Source organism: Mauremys mutica, chromosome 3 (genome assembly GCF_020497125.1).
Source record: "Mauremys mutica isolate MM-2020 ecotype Southern chromosome 3, ASM2049712v1, whole genome shotgun sequence".
NCBI lineage: Eukaryota > Metazoa > Chordata > Testudines > Geoemydidae > Mauremys > Mauremys mutica.
The window spans coordinates 197,435,950-197,463,355 of NC_059074.1; the positions used below are offsets into that span (position 1 = coordinate 197,435,950).

Below are 27,406 nucleotides of genomic sequence, written 5' to 3' on the forward strand. Positions count from 1 at the left end.
TAGAGAACGAAAGGTGTGGCTACTACTACCCACAACCAGGAGTTTCCGTGCGTTTTTAATGAGTTTTGAAAAGTGGGCAAGGCTTGCAAATCTCAAAAGTATTTAACCAAATTGCAAAAGAATATGCTATCTATTCAAGGTGAGTACCATCAGTACCTATCTCAACCTTTCTAGCTTGGTTGAATCCAAACAGAAAGCAGCTTGACAGCATTCTAAACAGGTGTGTATTTTTTAGCTCAAGGTTCCACCAAACTATTTCTAACAAACTGAATTGTAGGCTACAGCTTTCCGAGCAGGGCCTCTAGTGAAAGCAGATCTTGCCTTTTACTACATTCAAGTCGAACTTCAGTAATGAAACTAGAGTGGAATAAGAACAAAAGCTCCGCTCATTTAATCCTCTTTAAGTCACACTTTCTGGTACAAAGTCAAGACGAATTTCACAAACACAGGCCCAGATTCTGTGGTTTGGCTGAGTTGTGCTCACCAAGGACAAGAAAATGGGTGGAGTAAAAATGAGCTTGCATGTAAAAGGCATTATCCTTGTTTAATTCGTCTTTCCTTATATCTAATTGGCTGTCTCCCTGTGGTGTGAGGTGCAATGTCTGAAGGACACAGTAGAGCCCATCTAAAGTTTAATGGCTGTGGATAACTGTAGACACATAGGACTCCTGTCAGTCTAGACAAATTAACCACCAGTTTTCAAGGCACAAATCCCCCTTTGAAATAGTCTCACATATGAATACACAATTTTCCATGTTATTAACAAATCCTCCAAAATGATACAGGATTTCCCTAAGGTGAGACATTAATCTTAAATTCTCATAGCAGAACAGCTTGAAAGCCTGCCAGTTTTCATAAATATCTTGTAATTTGGTAAAATTCAATTGCAACTCTCATGAGGAGACATGCCCCATTGAATAAACCTGAATAATTTCCTCTCACCTGCACGAGGGTACCTACACACACCCTGCCGTCCCTGGCACTGGCATTTTATGCTATATGTTCTATACCTCAGTAGTCTGCGAAGGGGTCAGACTGCAATGTTAATAGTATCACCCACACAAAAACTAGGTGGAAAGGTGGTGAAGTCAAGCCCCCAAAAGTTAGGAAAGGGAAGAATTAAGGTTGCCTACAACAGTGGTTCTCAAGCTTGTTCAGGGAAAGCACCTGCCGGGCCAGGCAGGTTTGTTTACCTGCCGCGGCCGCAGGATCAGCCAATCGCGGCTCCCAGGCCAATGGGGGCTGCAGGAAGGGTGGCAAGCACGTCCCTCAGCCTGTGCCTGCAGCGGCGAACCGTGGCCCGTGGGAGCCGAGATCGGCCGAATCTGCGGACGCGGCAGGTAAACAAACCAGCCTGGCCCGCCAGGGGCTTTCCCTGAACAAGCGGCAGCCCAAGTTTGAGAACCATTGGCCTACAACCTTTAATGACATGATCCCTTACTATCCACAGAACCCCTGCCTGTATCCGTGCTTGGAATGGACAGAGCTCAGAAAAGGATTCAGTGCATTGTAGGAATGGGGGTGATGGACTATGGAAACTCAAGGCCTGGTTCACGCCCCTTACCTCTGGTCCACACTGCAAACTGGCATGGGTATGGGGATGTGACACAACTAAGGTGTGTACTTACCCACAACCCTCAGTCATCCTAGCTTGTGCACCCTGTACTCACCTTGAGATAGAGGTTTACATGGGGACAATAGTGGGGGGATGGCATAAGCTCACACATGGACGATCGCTAGCATAGACGTACACTTAATGAAGAACCTCTCAATATTTTGTTTTATCCTCGTTGTTCAATGTGTGGCCATTGCCCTATTTACCGCACACTATGCAAACCATGCTCTGAAGACAGAATTATTTATCTCCCCATGGGTTTTTCTATTGCACTCATCACTACAGTATCTGATTGCTTCACAAACACTTATGAATTTATAAGACCCATGTGGTATTATCCCCATTTTACAGATGGGAAACTGAGGCACAGAGAGATTAAGGTTAAAAGTACCCAGTTATTTTGGGTGCCCAATTTTAGACACCTAGGAAGTGGGTTTTTCAGAGTACTTAGCACTTCGTAGCACTTTATGTGGTTAAAGCACAACTCCCATTGACTTCATTTGCAGCTGTCAGTGTCAGCAAACCAGATCCCAAGGCTCAAGTCAGGCACACAATAAAATGAGGATAGGGGCCACCTGTGAAAAGTATAACTTAAGTGACATGCCCAACATTGCATATGAATTCTGTGGCAGATGCAGCAATAGCATCCAATTTTCCAGGGCATCTTTTTACTGCTTTAACCACAAGACCATACTGTCTCCTCCTGCAAACTCATATTTCATTCACCTTCTGATTTCCGCAACATATGAGGCTATCATCCTCAGACAACAAACTCCTTCAGTTCTCTGCTCTGATTCATTCCCACAGCAGGTCCATCCTGGGCAGTGAATGAGGAATGGGACCTATGGAAAACTAGTACGTGCTCAAACGGTTAAAGTTTGGCAAACTATACGCAACTGGAAAACACCACCTTGTAATGGGAAGTATTGGACAACTTTAATATAAGGGTCACTACCAGCTCAGCCTGCAACAGAGGCCTTAGTAACTACAGATACTCCCCTCTCTCACGTCATCGTAGTATGTATATGTATTCTCTCATTGTGCATGTCTATGAGTATAATGCCTACCCTGATGGTATGTCTACAGTTGGAGCTGAAGGTGTAATTCAGCTTGTGGAGACATACTCATATTAGCTCTGATCAAGCCAGCATGCTCACATCAGTAGCATGAGTGGCAGGAGGGGCTAGCCGCCCCAAGTATATAACCGTTGGAGACATGTGGCACAAACTCAGGGCAGCTAGCCCCTCCTACTGCTCCTGTCACCATGGTAACACGCTATTTTTAGCATGCTAAGCATGGGTACCCTCGAGCTGCAATTTTCACCTCCCCTGGGTACATCTGCAAGGACAAATCCTTCTTCCTCCTCTGCAAGAGTGGAGGGGTCTCCTGCTGTGCTCTGCCTCACACAGGGGGCAGAACAGGACATGAGGAGACTGCACAAAGGGTGCAGACCCCCTGCACAAGAGAAATGGATCTGCTGGAGGCAAGTTTCTAGACAGCATATGGGCTTAGTTTAATAATTAATAATATTATTGAGTATGTCAGATCTTGTTCAATTTTTTTAGTTAAAAATAGAAAAGATAAAGTGAAAGCATTCAGACTGACAGCCCTGGAAACTGAGGCCCTATTCATCCATTAACTCTTATAGCATGGGCATTCACAGCAAGCTTACTGCCCAGTGCTCTGCCAATGTGCCTCTCTACAATGACCTGAAGGGACAACCAGTCTCTAATGTATGTCCAGTCAATCCTTCGTCTCTCCTGTGAGACTGCCAACAAGGATACTAATTACTGCCAACTGTGAGAACTGTTTTTGTGGATAGCTGTCTGCTATGCACTGGGCTCAGATAATCTGCTCATTTCACTTAGGCCAAAAACTGGCAAATGGAAATGACTTTTGGTCACTACAGGCAGGACCTCTATGTTCATCTCTGCTGTACCATAGGGAAATGCTGGTAATTATGGAAAAAGTCATGGAGATACCACATGGAGGGAAAAGCAGGGATGTAAGATGTCACTCCTTTCCCCCACATAGCTATTATGCATTCCCTCCAGGGGTAATCCACCCAGCCAATGAGGGCTGCTGGAAAAAGGAATTACGGCCAGGGAGCTAGGGACAGAGCTGCTCTAAGCAGCATATGTTTTCCTCATTCACTGCAGGTTATGGTTAGTGCTGCTAGCATTAATCACTCCTGCATGTCCTGTGACTCTCAATGGACGAGCTGGGAAGTGGGGGTTCTGAAAGGAACATGGGAACAAGAGACTCTCCATGTCTGCTATGGTTGTGGTTCCTTGAAGATCCCCAGCTTCCATTCATTTTCCTGGTCTAACCCATGCCATGTCTGTTTTCACCAGTCCTGTAGTCCAGATGGGAAGTGAAAGAATGGGGTCCCAAAAGTGAGCCACAAGGCCTTGATGGCTAACTTTGTTCCCCTTAACCTGCTTTTATCTGGGAGTGGAACATACAAGCTATAGGGTGGGTTGGAGCAGGTGATGTTAAGCTGTCCTCTTACTAGTGCCTGAAGCCACTCAGCCCTCCTTCATCTTGTTTAATTATTTTTTAAAGGAAAGAATAGTTTAAATGAAATTTTTAAAATGTTATTTTAGACACCCACACAAAAAGCTTAAATGAGAAAAGGTCTTCGTCATTAGTGCTGTTAATGTGTACCCGAATCCTTGATGTTTTGCCATATCTTTGCAGTAACATTTTTGTACTAAAGAATCAGTGTTATTTCAAATACTAGTGTGAATTCTCTTCTGTTTTACAAAAGAGCATTATTCCGCATTATTATGCAAGATCATTCATTTATTTAAAATATTTTCTTCGAAAATTATTAATTTTTAGCAAAACAAAGCAAGCAAACAAAACTCCTCCATTTTATTCCTGAAGGAGGTGATTACGGAATGACACATAAGGCAACTACCGTGTTTATTAGAAGATTTACATATTGTCCTTAGGAGCATTTTTTATTATGCTTCTGTTTTCACTTATCTAGCCTCTCGGATCTCTTGGGAACTGTAAAAGGAAATTTGCATGTGTTATGCTTTCAATTCAGTACCTCTGTGAAGCAGGTTAGTTACAACTTACGTGAAGATGCTTAAAGGTGGAATGTTGCATCATTTGTAAAAAGAATGGTCACGATACCACCTGTAAATATAATCTGATCACAGATCCTGTTGCGATCTGTGCTCTCTTTTCTTAGATCTGCAATCTAAGTATTTCTTAACTGAAATGCAATCACCTACAATTTACCAGTTCCGTCTGTGATGCAGAGGCCTGAGATACTCACTACATCCAACACACTGCTATCATAATCTGTATCTAAAAGGTATAATGAACAATATCACTGGAAAACTAATCATTCACTAATCATTAATATTCATGCATGATGTATGTACAGTGTGTGTATAGAGAGTTATCAATATGTGCTAGAATTACGTTCTTCAAAGGTGTTTGGCAAGCAGTGCATAAAACCAATCTGCCTAGGGTGGCCAGATGTCCCGATTTTATAGGGACAGTCCCGATATTCAGGGCTTTGTCTTATATAGGTCCCTATTATGTCCCATCCTCTTTCCCTATTTTTCACACTTGCTATCTGGTCACCCTAAATCTGCCCTAGACAAAGGAATGTGTACTACTTTGTCAGGCAGAGATGATGAAGTTTGGGAAGCTAATATAAGGAGAGACAAGAAGCCATCTTGGCATTCATCAATAGAGAGACACAAGGGGCCAGAGCTCTTGCAAGCTGGGAATGATGGGTCCTTCAGTGCAGGGGGTTAAAGTCTCTTGGAACAAAAGATTGGTAAGAAATCTACTTTTAACCAAATCTGTAGCTTGCTTAGTCTTAGCCATTAGAAAGCACATTTTTACTTTTGTTTCTTTGTAACTCTTTCTAACTTTATTTCTTTTACTTGGCATCACTTAACCTATATCCTTTTCTTAATAAACTTCTTTTACTTCTAATCTAACCAACTCATCGTGCTTGAAGGGAAGGGTGTATTTACCCCAGTGAAGTTAATAAACTGTAATGTGCTTTTGTCTCTTTAAAGAAGCAAATGATCCTTATTATTTCTCTGAGTGGTCCAGAACACGGCTGGACATGTCAGGGCACATGGTTTTGGGGAAATTGGGGTAGTGTGTTTGGGGTCACCCCGGCATAACTGGGTGACAGAGACTGGAGTGGCGCTGTTGTGTTGTAGGTAAATTGCTGGGGTCAGAACACTGAAGCAGGGCTGCATAGCACACAGACACTCACAATACTGCATGCTTGTCTGTTGGCTACAGCAGAAGAGCTACAGCAGAAGAGCAGTTAAGGCACGCAGGGCTACAAGACAGGTGATGACACAACCTCTCACTGGTCTAGATTACACCCCAGAACATGCCACAATCATACATCTGTTGGTACAACAACCCCAGTTGGATGGGTAAGGTGCCTGAGAGCCTAGTTCCATAGACACTATGTCAGATGCACAATAAATCATAACAAAAGTAGGATAAAGCATATAAAATATAGTTCAGTGTGCAGAGGGAGCTACGATAGAATTAAAAAGGAGCAGCCTCATTCATATTCCTTCATAGGGGAAGATATGACCTTTTTCATCATTTTAAATTTTTCTACATATTCTGCAGTCTGTAACACAATATGACCTACAGGCACTTGCTGTCAAATGTCTGTTGATGTTACACTACGTTTAACTGCCTAGAAGGATAGCAACTAAAATGTGCTAACAATTCTTAAATGTTAAGTTAAATGAAACTGGAGGTTTGGGGCTGTATTGTAATATACTTACTGAGAATCTTTACTGTTATGGTTAAAGTGATAGCAACTGACAGTATAATTATCTTTCAAGGACTGCACTGGTCTAGCAAATATTATTGCAGCATGTCACATGCTGTTGATAATAAACTGGGACATGAGAAACCATCTGGAAAAAATCTGAGCATAAGGAAGTTTAGGAGATCTAATCCAAGTCCAGGTTTTGGCTGATTTAGTTCAGTTCATTCAAATCTCATTTAATAACAAGAAATAACATGCACAAAAAAAGAAAGCAAAAATGCTGTCCTTGGTTGCAGCTGTAATTAAATAGAATCATATGTATGGAATCCTGTTTGAGCTCTTTCTTTTTCCTTGATCAGTCTGGTAGCATAAACACTGCGGTGCACACATCTTTTAAACAACTTCTTTCTGAATATTTGTATTAAGATACTGTTCAAGTCCAGTGCATTTCTTATTTTTAAATAAGAGAGAACACTAAAATATACCCGCTTATCTCTTTGATCAGTTTCCTGTTTCCTCTGTTCTACTTATGTTACTGATAAAATGGGGGAGGAGGGAACAAAGACATTTTGATTTTCTTTATCATTCAGACAACATTATTTGCTGTCTCTAAAACAGAGTCCATTGCTCAGGGGATTTAATACTGTCAGATTTTACAAGTGTTTTTGTAAGGTTGCTTGTATCACATAGGTTCCTTCACTCTGTATGCAGCACCCCATGACTCCATACACCACAAATACTGGGTGAAATGTGGAAAGTCCTCATTCAGAAATACTACTAGATAATTTGAACGGATCTCTTCCAAAACAATAGCTCTGCAGCATGCATATGATATAGACATATGGATAACCTCTGGGATATAACATATGTATTTCTATGAGGCTGTATAGATACTCCAGTGATGGATATTATATAAATGCTTATAATAATAAATATCAACAATAATAGCAATAGTTACCGCTTTACCATTTCCACTTCAACTGATAAAAGCCTAATACCAAAGTTTTCAAACCCGGGTACCTAAAGTTAGTCTCCTAAACCCAGAGTGAGGCATTTAAGCAAAACTGCCTGATTTTCAGAAGTGATAATCAGCACTGAAGTCAAGGAGAGCTGCGGGGGCTCAGCACCTTTGAAAATCAAACCATGTTTATTTAGGTGCTTAAAATACGAGAGCCTAGCATTAGGCACTCAGATTGGAAAATATTGGCCTAAATGAACATCTTACTCATCCTGATATTTAAGACCTAGTCCTACAAACAATTATGCACACGGATAACTCAGTGGAACTTCTTACACCAGAAGAGAGACACACATACACAAGCGTTAGCAGGATCAGGCTGTGAGAATACAATACAGGGCTAATCCAGGATAAAGAATGTGAATTACCTTACTCTGTTATCCATGTCAATAGAAATATTTTAACATACCAGGGAAACATTTTAAAGCAAATTTGTGCTTTATGTCACTATTAAAAGTGGCAGATATGGGCTATGTTCTGGCATCCTCACTCATGTAGATAGAACCTTACTGCTGAAGTAGTGCCATTGAAATCAATGGGATTTATCATGGAGTAAGCAACTACTCATAATAAAGTTGCCAACTTTCCAGGATTGTCCTAGAGTCTCCAGGAATTAAATATGAATCTTCAATTAAAGATAATGGTATGTGAGGAAACCTCCAGGAATTCATCTAACTAAAGTTGGGAACCCTAACTCATAAGGATGTTGGAATCTGATCCTAAATGAGGCATTTAAGGATTGCTCTGAGAAAAGAGATGTGTGAGGAGCTTCTTCAGACTGGATAGGAGAATAGCTCTGACCAAAAGAGAATTGGGAGCTAGGCCTGGAAGGAAAATATTCATTTAAGTATGTGAGGACACAGCCTCATTGGAAGATAAAGGAAGAGTAACTGCCTCCATGGTTCCTAAACCCAGTAGAACCTTTGGGAGGGTTGCTGGAAGACAGGTCAGGGAAACTGAAACTGAACTCTGAGCCAAAGCCATAGAAGTATTCTCTGTGTCTCCCATAGGTAGAGGACCTGGAAGAAGAATTGGAATGGGAAATGTTGCCGTCAAGCCCCAGAAAAGGGTTTGCTTAAGGAGAGAACAGCACCACCAGGTGCTTAACTGGGCTTTCCCTGGAATGCAGGCCTGAGGCAGAGGTAGGGTAGATTGGCAAAAACCTCACTTAAACTATGGGTTTGATCTTGCTGATGCAGAGATAGGTGGCTAAGCTACTGAACTGTAAAGTCCATGCCGATAGTTACCAACTAGGAGCAGCTGGAGGCAGGTGCTAAGTGGCTGAGCTAGATGAGAACTATCATTACATGAAAAGGAAGTTTTGGCCATTGCTGGGAAACAAAGTCTGGATGGAGGAACCCAGGTAATACTGAACTATAATGGCAGCACAGAGCTTTCACCAGATGCAGGAGGAGGGCTCTGTGGTCTCACTACCGAGGAGACGGCTGCCCAGGTAGCATGGTGCAAGTTCTGTTGGCGCCACAGAGGAAGACAGTCAGGTCCCAATAGTAGAAGAAAGTAAATGACATACAAAAGCAGAGAATCACAAAGTCAGTGCTATCACTGAAGGCAACATTCTGTGGCTGTGGTTTCCACACTAGCTCATATAAGGCTTCAAGGAAGAAAATTAATATAAGCCTCCATAGCTGACAGTGGATATGACAGCCCCGTACCTGGTCTGGATTGGCACAGGGACACTCAAATGAAAAAATTAACTTCTTTAAACAAGTTTATTATACTGAGTTCAGTTCATAGGCCTGGAGTGCACAATCCTTTCCAGTGAATCTGATATCAGCGCTATAAGAAATCCCAAGTATTTTGATACATAAAACAGTGACAGTGCGGAAAGAGGCACGTAAGGGTAATTTTATCTGTATTCAGCTGTATTGCTCCACCACCAAGCTTCTACACTCCACCACTGATGCTACCATTCAACACCAATTTGTCAGCTTCTCCCACAAGCACTACCACACTCCTTCTTCCTAGCAGGGAATACATCCCCATACTGACATGTTTCAAATCCCTCCTCAAGACTCCTTGCTGCTGTGAAGACTACAAGAAATCAGTCAACCCATTATGGCTAAGAGGGGCAGCAGCTGGGCATAGTAGAGAAAAAATAAGTTTTTTGCAGTCAATCAAGTCATGCAACAAATAACCTAATGTAACCATGTAATCTTATTTTTGTAAACCATCATCTCTTTCCATGCCCTTCATCTGCCACACTCATTCTTCAGATTGGACTGTAAACTCTTCAGGGCAAGGACTACATAGAATAATGGGCCCAGATCCTGACTGGGGCCTTTCAGAGCTTCCCTAAATAAATGTTTAGGGAGCAAAATGGCTTCTTGTTTAAGACAAGGATGTCAAGCACAGATGATGCAATAGCTAGGATAACACAGCGGTTTTGTTTGGTTCTTATTTTAAATCCCTCAACATCCCTCTGGGTTCATATGGCTATAAAGGAAAAAACAGCTTGAAGCCGCTGTACATGCCTGTCTAATGATAATTACTGCTAAATAATTTACCATAAAACAACAAAGGCTAAAGACGTTATCTAGAAATTCCACTGCAGCATTCTGTGCACTTTCTCCAACTTCAGTACAGAATGATTTTGTTTGATTTTTATCCAGAGGCCAAAGGCAAAACTTTCTCACTGCAGACTAGAAGCAAAAAGTGCTGATTTCAGAAAACAAAGCAATTGTGGAGATGACAGCATTTAGCTTTGGTCTACTGGTGGCAGATATGTCACTTTTATGCGGCTTCATATAGAATACACTAATAAAAGATGATAAAAGTCTGCTTTACTTTCAGAGAAACACAGCTGAATAACCAGTAATGAAAGTTAATTTTAAAACAGTCGAAGTTGTAATTTTGCTGGCAATTTATTATTTTGCAACCATAAAATACATGTATTTGGAAAAAGTGTTTGAGTATTATTTTATATTCTATGCTACAGTTTGGTTTTCAATGATAAAAATATTACAATAATTTACTGTCAAGTTCACTGCAGTGCACCTGAACATTGTCAAATATGTCACTAAGAAATTTTTCAGTATCACTGCCTTTTTTTTGAATTGTAACATACATAGAAATATCGTCTTTCAGGAGAAATGTAATTTATTGCATGGTAACCACAATCTAATGTTAGTTTGCAGCTACATTATAGTTAACAATGGACAAATATAGAAAGATTCAGGTTTCATACAGAGATAATAGACAAAAGTTTGAAAGTTCATTCATCCTTCTAAAGTGCACAAACTGGACTGGGATTCTCATAAAAATAGCTTTTTTTATGCTAATTTGCTTCTCTTGTTTCCAAGATGGGGTATATGTATCTCACATGTGTGATGGGGTATATGTATCTCACATGGACCAGCTAGGATTGACCACACACTGTGGGCTGAAGAGGCCATGTCCCCTCACCCCTGCTGGGAGTACACCAACTGGAGACAGGATATAAATGGGAGCAGCTCAGCTCTGTTGGGGCTGGCTCAGGAGGAGAGCACATGCAGTGGCAGGCTCTTCACAGAGAGTTGCTGGAATTCCAAACTGCAGAGGCTGAACTGGCTAAATCAACCGCGGAGCGCCAGCCGACCATGGAGGATGAGAGAGCGGACGGCCGTTACCCCCAGGGGTACTGATGGAACAGGAAAGAAGAGTAGGAAGTGGCCCAGGAAATGTGACTGTTGAATTTGGAACCCAAGCTTGAGTCAAGGATTACAGGTTCCTAAGGACCCTGGGTTGGGAGTAGGGTGGGCCCGGGTCCCCCTACCCTGCACCTACCACTGGATATGTGGACTGCCCAGGGGCAGCTCTGAGGACTCTGGCTGCTAGGCCACATTATCCTGAAGGCCAGGGTAGCTTTAAGTACTTTGGCTGCTAGGCCATGCTACTCCTGAAAGCAAGGGCAACCTTAAGTACTCTGGCCACTAGGCCATGTTACCCTGAAGACTAGGGTAGCAGTACTGACTCTAGACTATAGGTCTTGTTACCTTAAAGACAGGAAACAGCCCTAGTGGCTTTTGCCACTTGAACCATAGCTTTCTATTTTTTTGTCTTCCTCGAGCTTCCTCAATGCAGTGTACCTACCCTGCAACAACCAGCTAAAACATAAGAACGGCCATACTGACTCCAACCAATGGTCCACCTAGCCCAGTGTCCTGTCTTCCAATAGTTGCCAGTGCCAGATGCTTCAGAGGGAATGAACAGAACAGGGCAAATATTGAGAGATCCAACTCCTGTCATCTAGGTCCAGCTTTCGGCAGTGAGAGGTTTAGGGACATCCAGAGCATTGGGGTGCATTCCTGACCATCTTGGCTAATAGCTAATGGAGCTATCCTTCATGAATTTTTCTAATTTTTCCTGAATTCAGTTATACTTTTGGCTTTCACAACATCCCCTGACAATGAGTTCCATAGATTGACAGGTGTGTTGTGCGAAGAGGTCTTCCTTATGTTTGTTTTAAACCTGATGCCTATTAATTTCATTGTGTGATGCCTGGGTCTTGGGTTATGTGACGAGGTAAATAACACTTATCTATTCACTTTCACCACACCAATCATGATTTTACAGATCTCTATCTTATTCTCCCCTCTCTTTGTTATTTCTTTTTAATATCCCCTCATATGGAACAGTTTTCATATTCCTAATGATTTTTGTTGTCCTTCTTTGTATCTTTTTCCAATTCTACTATATCTTTTTTGAGATGGGACAACCAGAACTGAACACAATATTCAGAATGGATACCATGGATTTATTTCGTGGCATTATGATATTTTCTATCTTATTATCCCTTTCCTAATGGTTCCTAATATTCCATTAGCTTTTTTGACTGCTGTTGCACATTGAGCAGATGTTTTCAGAGAACTATCCATGATGATGCCAAGATCTCTTTCTTGAGTGGAAAAGGCTAATTTAAACCACATAATTTTCTATGTCTAGTTGGAATTATGTTTTCCAATGTACATTACAGTGCACTGATCAAAACTGAATTTAGTCTGCTATTTTGTTGCCCAATCACCCAATTTTGAGAGGTCCCTTTGTAACTCTTTGCAGTCAGCTTTGGACTTAACTATCTTGAATAATTTTGTATTGTCTACAGACTTTGCCACCTCATTGTTTACCCCAATCACACTATATCAACTGGATGACCCTTGTCCACATGCTTGTTGACACCTACAAAGAATTCTAGTAGATTGGGGAGGCATGATTTTCCTATATAAAAGCCAAGTTGACTCTTTTCCAACATATCATGTTCAGTTATGTGCCTGATAATTCTGTTCCTAACTTTCATTTCAACCAATTTGCCTGACACTGAAGTTAGGCTTACTAACCCTCTAATTTCCAGGATCACCTCTGGAGCCTTTTTTTAAAATGTCCAGAGACTCGAAATGAAGAGCTGCAAAATAATGACAGACATTGACACCAAACTTAACTGAACTTTTTCCTATATCTAGGAAATGAAATGAAAACTAGGTGGTAATGTCTTGAAGTCTTTGAACAATAATCACACAATACTCTGGCCAGCAGAACACTGGTGATCAACTGTCGAGCATGTACAAGAAACCCTATATATATATTTACCTTTTGCACTCAGCTGAACTAAATGAAGCACGGTGTTTTGCCAGCTTTCTTCATTTCAGCCATGATTGTGGAAGAAAATGGAATGTTAGGTATTTTCATTCATTTTTATATAGTAAATACTTTTTTGCCACAGCTGCTGAGAAAACTTTTAATGAACATTTGGACAAATGCTTACAACAAATAGGATGGCTCGCCAGGCAGAGCCTTAAGACCACCACTAATGTCAAATCCTGTCCTGGAAATGGGTAAGAGACAAAGACAAACTGCAAGTTTCTTGGTACTGAATAAACATTTGTGACTCCAGCCAATACAGTACTTCACATTGTTTGTTCGGTTTTTAGATCCGATGGAATTTCCTAGAAGGTTTTTCCTTCTCTGTCTCTCCCTCAAATCCAAACTCTAGCATATTCAGGACCTTTGAACATATATTAAAAATTGCTGACTCCAGCAAATATCAGAGTTGAAGCAAGGGTATTTGGACCATATGTCTGATAGAACAGGCTACAGTGAATCATTTCTCATAGACTTGTTTACATTTTTACCACTTTCAAACTTCAACTTATGTTCTTTACTGCATCTGTATACATGGTTTTCCCTCTCTGGCTGTATGCAAATCCTGTTTATAACGCTAAAGAATTGTCTCTCTGCCTTATCTCTCACTGTAAAGTAGCTTGTGATATTTTGGTAGGTGAAATCAAAAAATAAATTGTATGGTAAATATGTTTAGAAGGTTATATGAAAACAGATTAACCAACAGAAAGATCTAAATAGCTCCTATTGCCCAAAAGACAAACAGTGTAGTAGTAAAGTGACATATCATCATCTTTGGTTCATTGGATTGTGGAAATGTACCCTTCCTGTAGAATATATTCATCATAGTAATAGCTCCTTTTTATACAGCATTTATAAAAATATACCACCATAATAAAATAATGTTTCATTTTATTATAGAATGTAAAAATTTAGAACAGACTGCATTCACAGCAACAATCACGATTATTTCATACACAGCTACCAGGTATGACTTAGGGCTAGCTGTGAAAGTATAAAAAGGAATTAATGTCTGAAGACTTAAGTTACATATAGATACCAAATTCAGCAAAGTACTTCAGGACCTTCTTAAGTGCATTACCTATTCAGCAAACTACTTAAGAATGTGTTTAAGTGCTTTGCGGAGTTGGAAAGAATTACAGAGGTCACCATAAAAGATTTAGCATTTACACCAGTTACCATGCAGTGCTATCTGAGACACTGTACAGGTCTGTCTCATCTTCCACGCATTTAACATGCGCAAATTCAGCTTTGCGCAGTCAGCAAAACAAAAGAAAAAAAGAAAAAAAAGAAAAAAAAACAATTTAATACTGTACCTGTAGTACGGACGATTCTGCCCGCCATTATACTCAATGGAATTTTGACTATATGCGATTTTCGCTTTACGCACTGACTGCGGAACGTAACGTAAGATGCGACAGACCTGTAGTTATTTTCCAATTATAAGTACAGGAAATAACTGCACTAGCTCAGAGAATGCTGAGGCATAAAGGTTGGAAAATGATGAGACTCTTATGGCAACCAGTGTCTGGGGTGTGGGGGAGGGAAGGTGCACATGCAGCCAATGTGTGAGTATAGATAGGAAGATTCTGTCCATTCTAGGCTGTATGGGGATTCTGTGTACTAGCATCTCAATGAATATTGCTGTAACAGTATGATACACACCAACAACATATGCTTCTTGGATGCTGAAAGTCTGACAAACAATGAATGGGAGTCATTCTTTTTCATTCAGAAATTGAAGATTTATCTCTCACACACATACAAGGTATGTGCATGTTTGCACCTGCACACACTGGTTGATACACATATATACAAAACACTGACCAAGGCACAAATGCAAAAGTACCTTTCCTGCATTTCCCTCTGGTTTCTCCTTTTCTCTCTCTTCTTTACAGTTTAACAAACAATTGAAGGAAAAGAGTATAACAAAGTAATTTTTTTAAGTATAAAATATACTCTAAATAGGTTAGTGTGTGTGTGTGTGTGTATATATATATATATATATATATATATGTGTGTTATATAATTTGATATAATTTGATATAATTTAACATGTGAATGTATGTGTGTGTGTGTAGATATATATACACACACACACATATATATATATATCTACACACACACACACATACATTCACATGTTAAATTATATCAAATGAAACGAATTCAGAAATACTAATGCTAAATTTTAACTAGCTCTCCAGAAGTTAAAAAATCACTACTACATTGTGCTATATATTTTATAATACTCAAGATCATTGAGGGAGAAACCTACAGCCATAAATAATGTACTACATTTAGCTGAAACCTATAAAAGAGTAGTACATCAAAAGCTGCTATTTACTTGACACAATTTGCACAGTGAGCTCATTTTTGTTGTAAGTAAATCACCTCAATATAAACAAGAACTTTGGAAAAAACTAGTGAGAATTCAGAGCATTATTCAAGAGAGTCATAAATCTTAAGTTTCCAAATGAAAAAGAATGACACAATGACTTTTCTTATGTCAGATTTTTAGCATCCAAGAAATATATCTTATTAGTATATATCATATCATTTACAGCACTATTCATTGAGATGCAAGAACACAGAATCCTCAAACAGCCTAACATGGACAGATGGGTAAAGCTTTTTATGATGTTCCCTGAATGGCTGTTTTCATGACATGCCTCAAAGAAAACACAGATGTATATGACCCTTTTTAATTTTTCTCCACCAAGTCAGTAGAATTGGAAAATATATAGAGAAGGGCAACAAAAACAATTAGGGGTAAGGAACATATTCCATATGAGTAGAGATTAAGATGACTGGAACTGTTCATCTTAGAAAAGAGCTAAGAGGGGATATGATAGAGGTCTCGAAAATAATTAATGCTGTGGAGGAATTATATAAGGAAGTGTTACTTACCCCTTCACATAACACAAGAACCAGGGTTCACTCAATGAAATTAATAGGCAGCAAGTTTAAACCAAACATAAGCAAATACTTCTTCACACAACTCACAGACAATTTGTGGAACTCATTGCCAGAGGATGTTATGAAAGCCAAAAAGCATAACTGGGTTCAAAAAAGAACTGGATAAGTTCATGGAGGATAGCTCCATCAATAGCTACTAGCCAAGATGGTTAGTGACGCAACCTCATGCTCTGGGAGTCTCTAAACCTCTGACTGCTAGAAGCTGGGACTGGATGACAGGGGATGGATCACTCAATAAAGTGTCTTGTTCTGTTCATTCCCTCTGAAGCATCTGTTACCAACATTGTTGGAAGAAAGGATACCAGGCTAGGTGGACCATTGGTCTGACTCTGTACGGCCATTCTTATGACTTATGAGCCTAACTAACTCTCTGCAAATTATGAATAGCAAATGTCCACAATGAATAACGTGCAGGCCAAGAACGAGTCACTGGAGATATTCCATATAATTTTTCATAATAAATGCAGTTGATAATTTCACAATCAGGAAAAGCTAAAATTCGTCCCATAAATTATTTGATGGAAATTATTCACTGAATCTATACCTGACCATGTTAACCATTATAACACGAAATAAGCAAGAGACAGAAATTTACATGAAGCTTTGTGACAGGATGCCTAACCCGTACCTGCTTTCCAGCATGTAGGGAGTTAACTCCCTGCTCACACAGGTGTGTCAAGGGAAATCAGTGAAGTAAGGTTTAAGATGGAAGACCTACTTCAGGTGTTGGAAGGAATGCAAGATCTCTTTAAGAACAGCTACTCACTTAGCAGAAGGAGAGCTCTACACATTGGGATTATTATTTGTTTTCTATTTATGCCATATCATGTCATTACTTTGTTTCTCTCCTTGTCACCAATACACTCTAAAGAACAAAACCTTTAAGAATAAAACTGTTGACAGAAGGACTGTTCTTTCATTGCAGTACCAGCTGATCTGTGCCACCACTATACTCTTTGATATAAACCAAAAGTCTGAAATTCAGAGGTGAGGTGGTAGTGATTTTAACAAATACTGTGTACCACAATAAAATCGATCAAATAAAAATCACACACTGCCTCATTATATCACTATTCCTGTAGGACAAACATTTGCGTGATAGCTCAGTAGTTTGAGCATTGGCCTGCTAAACCCAGGGTTGTGAGTTCAATCCTTGAGGGGGCCATTTAGGGAACTGGGGTAAAAATCTATCTGGAGATTGGTCCTGCTTTGAGCAGGGGGTTGGACTAGATGACCTCCCGAGGTCCCTTCCAACCCTGATATTCTGTGATTCATAGATGTTGTGATGATAAGGTCAATTATAATAAGATAAGGTGCCAGATTACGATTCCCCACCCACTTACTCAGACTGGGTGTAGATACACATAGAAGTAGTCCCAAGGATGTCAGAGGAACTACTTGCTGTGAAACTGGTCAATTAAAGTAAAGCAGTCACAATTAGACCCTTAAAAAGTCAGCATTTACCAACCATCACTGGACAATAGTATCTTAAGACCAAGCTATATGTTCATATAATTGGAATAAGAGCCATGTAGAGTATCTTTGGTATCACAATTCAGACTGGCTATGTCTACCCTGTGCACGTTACAACGGCACATCTGTGCCACTGCACCCACACTGTTGTAGGATGTGTTGTGTAGCTACTCTTTATTGCTGGGAGAGAGCTCTCCTGGTGAAAAAATAAAACCACCTCCAATGAGGGGTGGTAGCTTAATCGCCAGGAGCTGTCTACAGCAGCACTTTTCGTCATTTCAACGTTTGTTGTTCAGGGCGTGGGGGAGTGTTTTTTCCCCACACACCCTTGAGTGACAAAATTTTGAACGACGAAAGTGCCAGACAAAGCCATAGTGTTTGTTTCATGGCCTTCATTTAAGTTCAGAGCTAACATGCTACAGCTTTGACTCCTTGATTGCTCTGGAATGCAACCAAATAAATACTTAACGCTGTATGTAAGTCATAAGAAACATCAGCAGCAGCAGAGCAATTGCGGATTAGCAATGAAGAAATCCGTTGACTTCAGTGGGACTTTGGGGTGCATAAGCAATGCAGAATCAGACCACAGTGTAAAGGAAAGTCTTTAATTATACTAATGTCATTTAACAGGATATATTGTCATCTAGCACAACCCTAATAAATGTGTTACTCCATATTGCCAATCCAAAGCATTACACACTCATGAGCCAGGACCTCCAAAATCATGAGATTGTTTAGAATCTCATGATATTTAAGCCAACAATACATTTGGGATTCTTTTTATTTGCCTCCTGGTTTTTGAGCCTTTCCAGTCATGTCTTCCAGCTTGTCTCTGCAACCATAAGGATGGGAATTTTTGTTTAAAGGACAGCTGAGATTCTCATCTAATCACATGACTCTAGGAACTGGGGCTTTAAAAAAATATTGCAAGACCCATAATAAAACTGTAATAACTGGCAACACTGATTATCAAAAGCAAAATGTATCTAGTTTTTCCCCCGGCCATCAAGGTTATTTGATGTATATTTTCTCTGTAATCACAGTGAGTGAAATTCATTCTGTGCAGAGGGACACCACAGGGCCTTTGTGACAGTTCAGTCTCATTTAAGACCTCAAATTAGAACTTAAGTGGTGCATACGTCTTGTGTTGGCCCTCTGCACAAGGGTGAATTTCATCCACAACGGATATCGATCTTGTGACAACTGGTGCTGCTTTTACATAAGGTGTAAATTCATGCATAATGCATACTTTAGATAAACAAGATGAGTGTACAGCTGCCAGGCATTAACAACTCTCTTGCTGAATAAAGCACAAGAAAATTGCATAGAAAATTAATCCAATTTTTCAAACCCATCCTCATCCAGAGACTATAGTATTATATACTGTATTAGCTATCTGATGTAATAGCTTAAAAATACCTCACTATCACCACATGCCAAGATGATAAATACAGCATTAGAATTTATTAAAATGATATGTCATTTTTAGTCAATCTGCCAATAACAACTGAATATTTGTTTCATAATAAAAAGACAGGTGCAGCAGCTAATCATGATGTGCTTATTATTAAGGGTCGTTGGGAAAAAATAAAAAACTTAGAATCTTCACATGCTAGTCAGTAGTAAATCATGTCAAGTACTGATTTTAAGTGGAAGTCACCTTATGTATAAAGGGATAGAGAAGTGCTGATTACATTCAAGTGGTTCTCAATGGATTTTTTTCCACAGCATTTGTGACTTCAAAACATTAAAGTGTGTTTCCCAAGCACCTTCTCTTTCCAATGTGAGGCATACAGTTGGAGGGATCAAATATATATATATATATATATATATATATATATATATATATATATCAGGATTTTTTTAAAAACCCACAACACACAGGCTGCAATATATTGAGAATTTAAAGGCTGTCATTGAAGTGTATGGCAGTCAAGAAAGCAAATGGGAGATAGTGACATGTTAACTGTGTGATATATACCTAGGTAAATTCTAAGCAGCAAATATAGTGCCCGAGGAGAATGGCAAAGAGCCAGATGCTGCCCTTGGTAAAATGTCCAGGAATCTTTCCACTGTCATCCCATAAGAAGAGGGTAGCATGACAGAATGTGATGAATGAAAGATGCACTTCCTCACCCCCCATGCCTAATTAATCTTGCAGTAATCAGACTCAGATTTAACAAAAGAAATGCTGATGTCTTGGCAAAAAGTATAGACAGAGAAAGTATGTGAGGTGAAACTTAACTTGGCTACAGAACTAGCACAATTCTAGTGCATGGTATCAGCAGTTACAGATTCCACCCCCATGCCATCCCCATAAAAGACATTGTCAGGAAGGGAGCAGCGGCCGGTCATGGCCAGGGGTCCCACTTTATGTAGATCCAGCAGCTATCAACCTTACATGCCTGTTACAATACAGAGGGTCTGGTGTTTGCAGAGATATTGCAGCAGTATTCCATGGCTTGTCATGCATTACTGAAACATAACTACTCTGGTTCTGTGAAGCAGAACACGATGGCAGGGGGCTCATCTTCTCAGAGGAAGTTGATGATGAAAAGTTTCTTGACCACTGACCCTGACTACTGAATGGAGCATGAGGTTTGGGGTATTACCAGCAGAACTCATGTTTCTCTGAGGTATCTAGTCATAATTACTTCTATATGGTTATTTTCTTACTGGGTACAGGATGCTGTTTCCACTGTTCATATTTTCTTGTTTATAAAGGGAATGTAGGAAGATGGAGCTGGTGATGGCTCTGTTCAATTGAAGGGAAGAGGCATTGGTGTACCAGATTCCTAAGATGCAGCATAGCTGTTTGACTTTCCTGGCCACTAGGGTGGAACTGAGCTATTGGAAAGGATGGGTTGACGGAGATTTTCTCCAGCATATCATAATCTAGGGTGGGAAATGAGTGGAATACATGTTTAGTTTATTTTGAAATTAAATGAGGACATTTTAAAAAGTCTTTATGCCCGAGCTGGTGTTCTTGGGGTCTTTTGTGTCCAGTAACCTGTTTGACTCGTTCTGTACTCTGGGGAATAATGGGGATAGGAAGAGTTGCAGATTCTTTACCTCTATGACAAGATAATATCATGGAGATGAGTCTCTTGAGCAGCAGGAGCTGCCTTAATGGAGACAGGCCTGGGGGGATGTAAGGAGGAAACGGATGCTATTTAATTGCAACTCTTTATATCATGTCTTTAAAACATCTGTCAGAGCAGAGGCTGTAGGAGGGGAAGAGATTCAGTGCTGGTGGAACGTCATGGAAGCAGAGGTTCCTAGACCACACTTCCAGAGTAAAAATTAATTCCTGGTGAAATCAATGCAGCTGATCTTTCTTGCAACAGGCCTTAATTTGGCCCACGATCTCTGAAGGCTGAGAGGGCCAAAAAAGGAGGAAAGTGATACCAAAATGTAGCATTTATAATGAGAAGTGCTCAACAGATAGAAGAAAAACAGATTAGTGTTAATAGAAACATCTTTCGATGAACATAGGAATCCATCTGTCTTGAACAGCTGTCCAACACAAACAAAGTCAAGAGCAGCAAGTCATCTAATGAAGGAAGACAGATTAACCCCTGAAAAAGATCAAGGACTGGAGAGGAGGATGAAGATTAGAATATATAGTCTAATGTAAGAACCTATATCATCATACTTTATAGATTATCATTTATTGAATTGCTGTGGATGTTACTGGATTAGGGTATATTCAATTACAAGATGATAGAAGGCATCAGGAATAGTAATATCTTCAAAGTGCAAAGGACAATTAGTGCATTGGGCCAGTGACAACAAATGGCTTAGACATGATCCCTCGTCAAGAAAAGAGAACAAAGCTTGCCATCGTGGACAGATTGTTAGAAAAAAAATTAATGGAGATGGGAGTGTTATGCAATAAGAACAGCTAGTACTGTTACATTTATAGTGCTCTGAGAGTTTCTGTAGCATTTATTTATCTCTGTGGATGGTCTCCATCTGTCTAGTTCTATTGAGAATGTTTAGGCTGTGGAAATTTCTTCAGCGCAACAATAGCTGCAAATATAACTTCTCTCTCTCTACTTTGTGCACCTACATTTCTGAGCTAATGTGAAAAAAATGGAGACTCAGCTACTGGGTCTGAATCTTTATGAATGTGACAACAAAATCAAGCAGACCCTCATTTTAGTGCCAAACCCACAGAAATTATCAGCATGAAAGTGTAGATAATATATGAAAGCAAGATATTCCAAATATTTGACAGACAACTTTGGTACTTCCCTCCATTTCTGCTGTGTCACAAGGTCACAAATACACCACTACCTCGATATAACGCCATCCGATATAACACGAATTTGGATATAACGCGGTAAAGCAGTGCTCCAGGGGGGTGGGGCTGTGCACTCCAGTGGATCAAAGCAAGTTCAATATAACACGGTTTCACCTATAACGCGGTAAGTTTTTTTGGCTCCCAAGGACAGCGTTATATCGAGGTAGAGGTGTACTGTCACACATCAGTTTTCTGTTAGCCCTGTGTACCCAGCATAAAATAGATTGCTAAATTATGAAGTTTCACAGTTGCACCCACTCCCTGAGTGGACCATTTCACATTTTTCAGCATTTTAGGGAAATAAGATATTAATAAACATAGACAGTATTTTTTTCTCTCCAGATGGCTTGTTCTGAGCTTAGAGGAACATCATCAAGTGATTAATGTAATGTACAAAGAGAAATTAGGAAATTAAGAGTAAACGGGGTAAAAGTCTAGCACTGTTTGCCTGAAACATCCTACCCTCTTACAAGGAGTTGATCCAGCACTGAAATAGTTGTGACTTCTTGAGGCAAGTGACTTATTAACCAACCTGGATATAAGGGTGAGGAGAGAGCATTTTGGGTATGGGCTGAGCATTCATAAGGGAGGAATCCTAGGAGCTGATTTTTATGTTATCTTTTATTAAAGCACCAAGGAGGGGGAGAGTTTGGACAACAGGCTGGAAAAGGCACCTGCACCTAGGAATTAAACAGTTTACCAAGGTTATCATCATTTGAAAAAGAGGGGTTTCATGCCACTGATTTATAGCTTAATATGTAAAGACACATACATATTAAATGGATTGTCAACACTACATGCCATTCTTTCATCTTTAAATATTCTTCTTACACCTTAGCCAATAGTCCAAATTTCCAGCATCCTGGATGCCAGCACAGCCAAACAATGTATATTTTCTCAATGAAAAGAACATCATTTAATTGGATTTTTCCTTAAGCTCCAGACTCCTTAATAATAAATATACTAACTGAAATTCTTCCTGCTTGGGAAAAAAAAGGACACATTAAATAAATCCCCACAGTGTAACGATCTATACATGGGAACTCTTATTTCTATGCAGAACTCCACCAACTTCAGTGGGGATATATATGAGAATAATACACACTTGCAGATTCCTTTGCAATTTAAGGGGGTAGGGGGGTGAGAAATCAAGAAAGGAATCTTGGAATATCCAGAGTGTAAAGTTAGTAAAATTCAACAGCTCAAAAAGCGTATTAGCTCTCAGATACTTTGCACATGAATAGATTATTAAGATCAGTAATTCAGCCACAGGTTATGGGTCTATTAGAAGGACTGAGTGGGTGAGGTTCTGTGGCCTGTGATGTGCATGAGGTCAGACTAGATAAGTCTAAAGAAAAGGATTTAGCTTTGCGGCCTGTCCTGCTTGATAAATCTTTTAAACAATGTATATTGTGTCGGGACTCCATTCACATTTGATTTTCATGCAAGAAAACACACAAAATGCTTCTTCTGGGGTCTTTAAATTAAAAAAAAAATAGATTAAATTTAAATGGATTACTTAACAAGCAGAATCAATCACTCAAGTACAGGTCTGGGTTGTGGTGAAACTGAAAGCATAAGGCATAAGGGGAAGGGGGCTGACCTGGCACAATTAATTAAAGTCAGTTCAATCTAGTTACAACAACCAAGGATCTTTGGAATTCAGCAGCACTCCTGCTGTGCCTTCGCTCCCACACATGTCCCCAACATTCCGACTACCCTACAGAAGGCAGTCAAAGGAAGGTACTATTAGACCTGTCCCCATGTCACCCAGGGATTCCACCAAACTAGGGGAATACACATCTACCATGTAAAGTCAGCTTTACAGCCACTTTCAGCTGCCAGATCAACACAAATGGGCCATACCAGGGCTAGGATTTAACCCTGTAATTTTTAAGTTAGCAAAATTGGGATGGTATCAAACATTGTCTATTAGCTCTAGCAATCTTTGGAAAAGCACCTGCTAAAACCACATTTACATCGATGTGAGACAAAACCCATAAAAATCATAATGATGTCATTGTTAGGGCCCAATAGCTGATGACCTGCAAAAAACTAGTAAAGCTTTCTTTATACCAATGCAAAGCAGTGAACATCAACATGCATTTCTGGCCCTGATGGTTTCTGAAATATCAGCTCTTAAATGTCATTCATCCCTCAATCTAGTAGTGGATTTTCTAACACTGGTTCGGGATTGTATGGGCATGTACCAGGCCTTGAACCAGTTTCATTTTCATTGCCAGAAATGTCAATTTGAAGAGCTCCCCTGCCAGAAAGATGTCCAATAACCTTCTGTAATAATACCTCTGTCATTCTGCTTTAAGAAATACGGATTTTCTCCTCCTAGGGACTGGTTCTGCAAAGCTGCCCTAGTCTCTGGAGTGGCACCATGATATGAGGATGGGCATGATATGTTGGTGGGCTAGAAGTGGCAGTAGGTACATTAGAACAATTCACCTGAGGAACAGATCTGGCAGTCTAATGATACCACATTTGCATTTCTATGTTAGCGATGTGAGTCTGAGGTTAAGGTGAAATATTCAGACGTGCCTACGTGAGTTAGGAGCTTCAGTCCTATTTTCAAAAGTGATTTAGGAGCTTAATTCTCATTGCAAGTTAATAAGAATTAGGCTCCTAAGCACCTAATTTACTTCTGAAAATGGGATTTAGGCTTCTGAGTCAATTACTGAGACTTTGAAAGGTATTTAGTCACCTAGTGGAATTTTCAAAAGCATTTATTGGATGTTAGGTGCCTAAATCCTACAAGGTGCCTAAATATCTTTTAAAAAATCTGTCCCTTCGGCACTATTAAAAACTTTATCCCTGATTTTAGGGTAAATTAACTAGGAGTCTAATTTAGGAGCCTAATTTCCACTGACTCCAATAGCATTACCTAAGGTGCTCCCTCACACCAGGGTAATGTGTCAACAGTATCTAACTTTTAAAAGCATCTGAACCAATGGTTCCTAGGTCACTCAGATGCATTTGAAAATTTGATCTTTGTTCCCTTGCATCCAGGATGATGACTGATGTTAAAGGTGTTGTGGAAGCATCACGGTGTCTACCGCCAATGTCAGGGTGCACTTGAGGTAAATGCTCTTGGAGCCAGTTTGGGAACAGCATTGACTCCAGAAGGAGCCTCATTTAGTCCTTTTTTTGTGGAAGATGTTCAGGACAACATGAGACATTCACAGTGAGGATGTGTAAAAATGCAAACAAGGTAGGAATCTGGAGAAGGAAGAAAAAGTATGCTGTGTAAAAGCACTTTTTCCTGTCAACCAAAACCATCCAGCTCCTTAATTGTAAACAGAGGTGTTGGTGGTTTCCCAAAAGTGGGACGGCCAGGGCCCCCGCACCCTCCACAAGGCCCTGCACCGACTTTCCTCTTCCCGCCAAGGCCCCGCCCCCAGCCAAGCCAGAAACCGGAGCGGGTCCAAGGAGTCCGCCCCACCTCCCTGCCCAGGTGGGGTGAAAGCGGCCTCCTTTCCATGTCTCTGTCCCCCGAGCCCTCCACCTAAGGCAGTGGAAGGTCCGTGGCACCTCACTGCTGCCCAGACAGCTCTTACCATGGCTGGACTGTGGCTCTGAGACACCCCCTGCGTAGGGGAAAGCTGCGCAGGCAGCTGTGGGGAGCCAGCGTGGAGTCACAGACCATAGCTCACCTCCACCTGCCCTGGGCGGGAAGCCCGAGGGGTGAGGACATGGGCTGGGGCCTCCTCTCCACCCCCCACCCATGGGCTGGTGGAGGGTCCGTGCGGCTCCAACAATTGCCCGGGCTCCCCGGCTGGACTCCACACTGGCCTGGCTGGGGGGCTGGGCCTCAGGGGAAAGAGGAGGGAAAAGGGACATGGTCAGTACTGAAGAAAATTGGACAGGCCAGGCCCATCCACTTTCAAAAAGTGGGAGGGCCCTGGGCCCCTGCACTCCCTGGTTCCGGCACCACGGCTTGTAAATAGTGATACAGGGAGGATCCAAATGGACATAATTTGTATAAATTGCCCTAGAATGACCTGCATACTTATCTTAAACTGTACCATTGAAAGGGTGTTTGTTGATACCTATAATTTTTAGGTCTTTACAGTTGACTAATCCTGCAAAATATCTTTCACGCAATAACTCAGTGTCATTCAGTGAAATTTGTCCTGCAGAGCAGGGAATGCGCAGTAAAACAGGTCGAAATTAAACCCTTTACATCAGTTTATTTGAAATGTGAACTGAAATAAAATATGTTGACAGCTACATCCTGCTCAGTCACTGGTAGCCATCTCTGCCTCTGCTTTGTTTGAATAGTGCAGAAAAGGTTAGTGTAGTAAGAAAAGGAGATATGTATACACGTGTATAATACAGATGAGTATAGCAGTAAGAATACTTTGGGTCAGGATTCTCAGCTGATGAAAATCACTGTAGCTACACGGACTTCAATTACACGATGTCAATTTGCATCAGCTAAGAATCTGGCCCTATGGGGCCAGATTCTTAGTCAATTTGCATCAGCTAAGAATCTGTGACGCTTTCAGAATGTCACATCTACACTTGATTCATATTAAAAACAAAGAAAAGACAAAGTTTATGGTTAACAACAATAATGAATTATGGTCTTGTATCTGTAGGACTTCCAGCATAGAAAAAAATATTTTTTTTAACAAGAAAATGAAATCACGTTATCCTCTACCCCTTCTAATTCAGCTGTAAATTCTGTGTCTGTCGCTAAGACAGGGTTATAAGCCATGTCATCCTGAGCACCTGAAAACTAAAGTAGCTTCCTATGGGATTCAGTGGTTGTTTTAATAATCCTAAGGAAAGGATAAAAATAGTGTAGTGCACTTGTAGGCAAAAAGAATAATTCACCAATAGCTCCCTTCTATTCTCTATTTTATGACCTTCTGTTATGCTGCGATGATATAAGCACGAACAGGGAGAAAACACTTTCAAGGCAATGTCCTCCTTAGCATTAGTCTAGTAGCATAAAAGGTCTTGTGTGCCTTGTGTGGAGGCAATAAAAACTTCCTATGATACAGAAATAATAGTCACAGTACAAGTAAAGTTGGCAAAACTGCTAATACTAAATCCAGTTTCAAGTGCTGGTCTCTCAAAATGGTTCATTCTTCTGGCCCTGAAACATTATATGTTCCCAGCAAAAAGGATGGGGTAAGGTCCGTAAATCTGCACCGTTTGTAAAACAATTTTAATAGGCAGCAGGTTTAAAACAAAGAAAAGGAAGTTCTTCTTAACGCAGCACACAGTCAACTTGTGGAACTCCTGACCTGAGGAGGTTGTGAAGGCTAGGACTGTAACAGCGTTTAAAAGGGAACTGAATAAATTCATGGTGGTTAAGTCTATAAATGGCTATTAGCCAGGATGGGTAAGGAATGGTGCCCCTAACCTCTGTTTGTCAGAGGATGGAGATGGATGGCAGGAGAGTGATCACTTGATCATTGCCTGTTAGGTTCCCTCCCTCTGAGGCACCTGGCATTGGCCACTGTCGGTAGACAGATACTGGGCTAGATGGACCTTTGGTCTGACCCGGTATGGCCATTCTTCTGTTCTTATGTTTACTAGTTTAAAATGGAAACTATGTTATCTTTTGAAATTTAACCTTTTGAT

General features: G+C 40.5%; 1 protein-coding gene across 3 annotated transcripts in view; it reads right to left on the reverse strand.

Annotated features, from left to right (window-relative positions):
• Positions 1-27,406, reverse strand: part of MACROD2 (mono-ADP ribosylhydrolase 2) — a 1,343,640-nt gene that overhangs the window by 306,431 nt on the left and 1,009,803 nt on the right. The window lies entirely within an intron of this gene.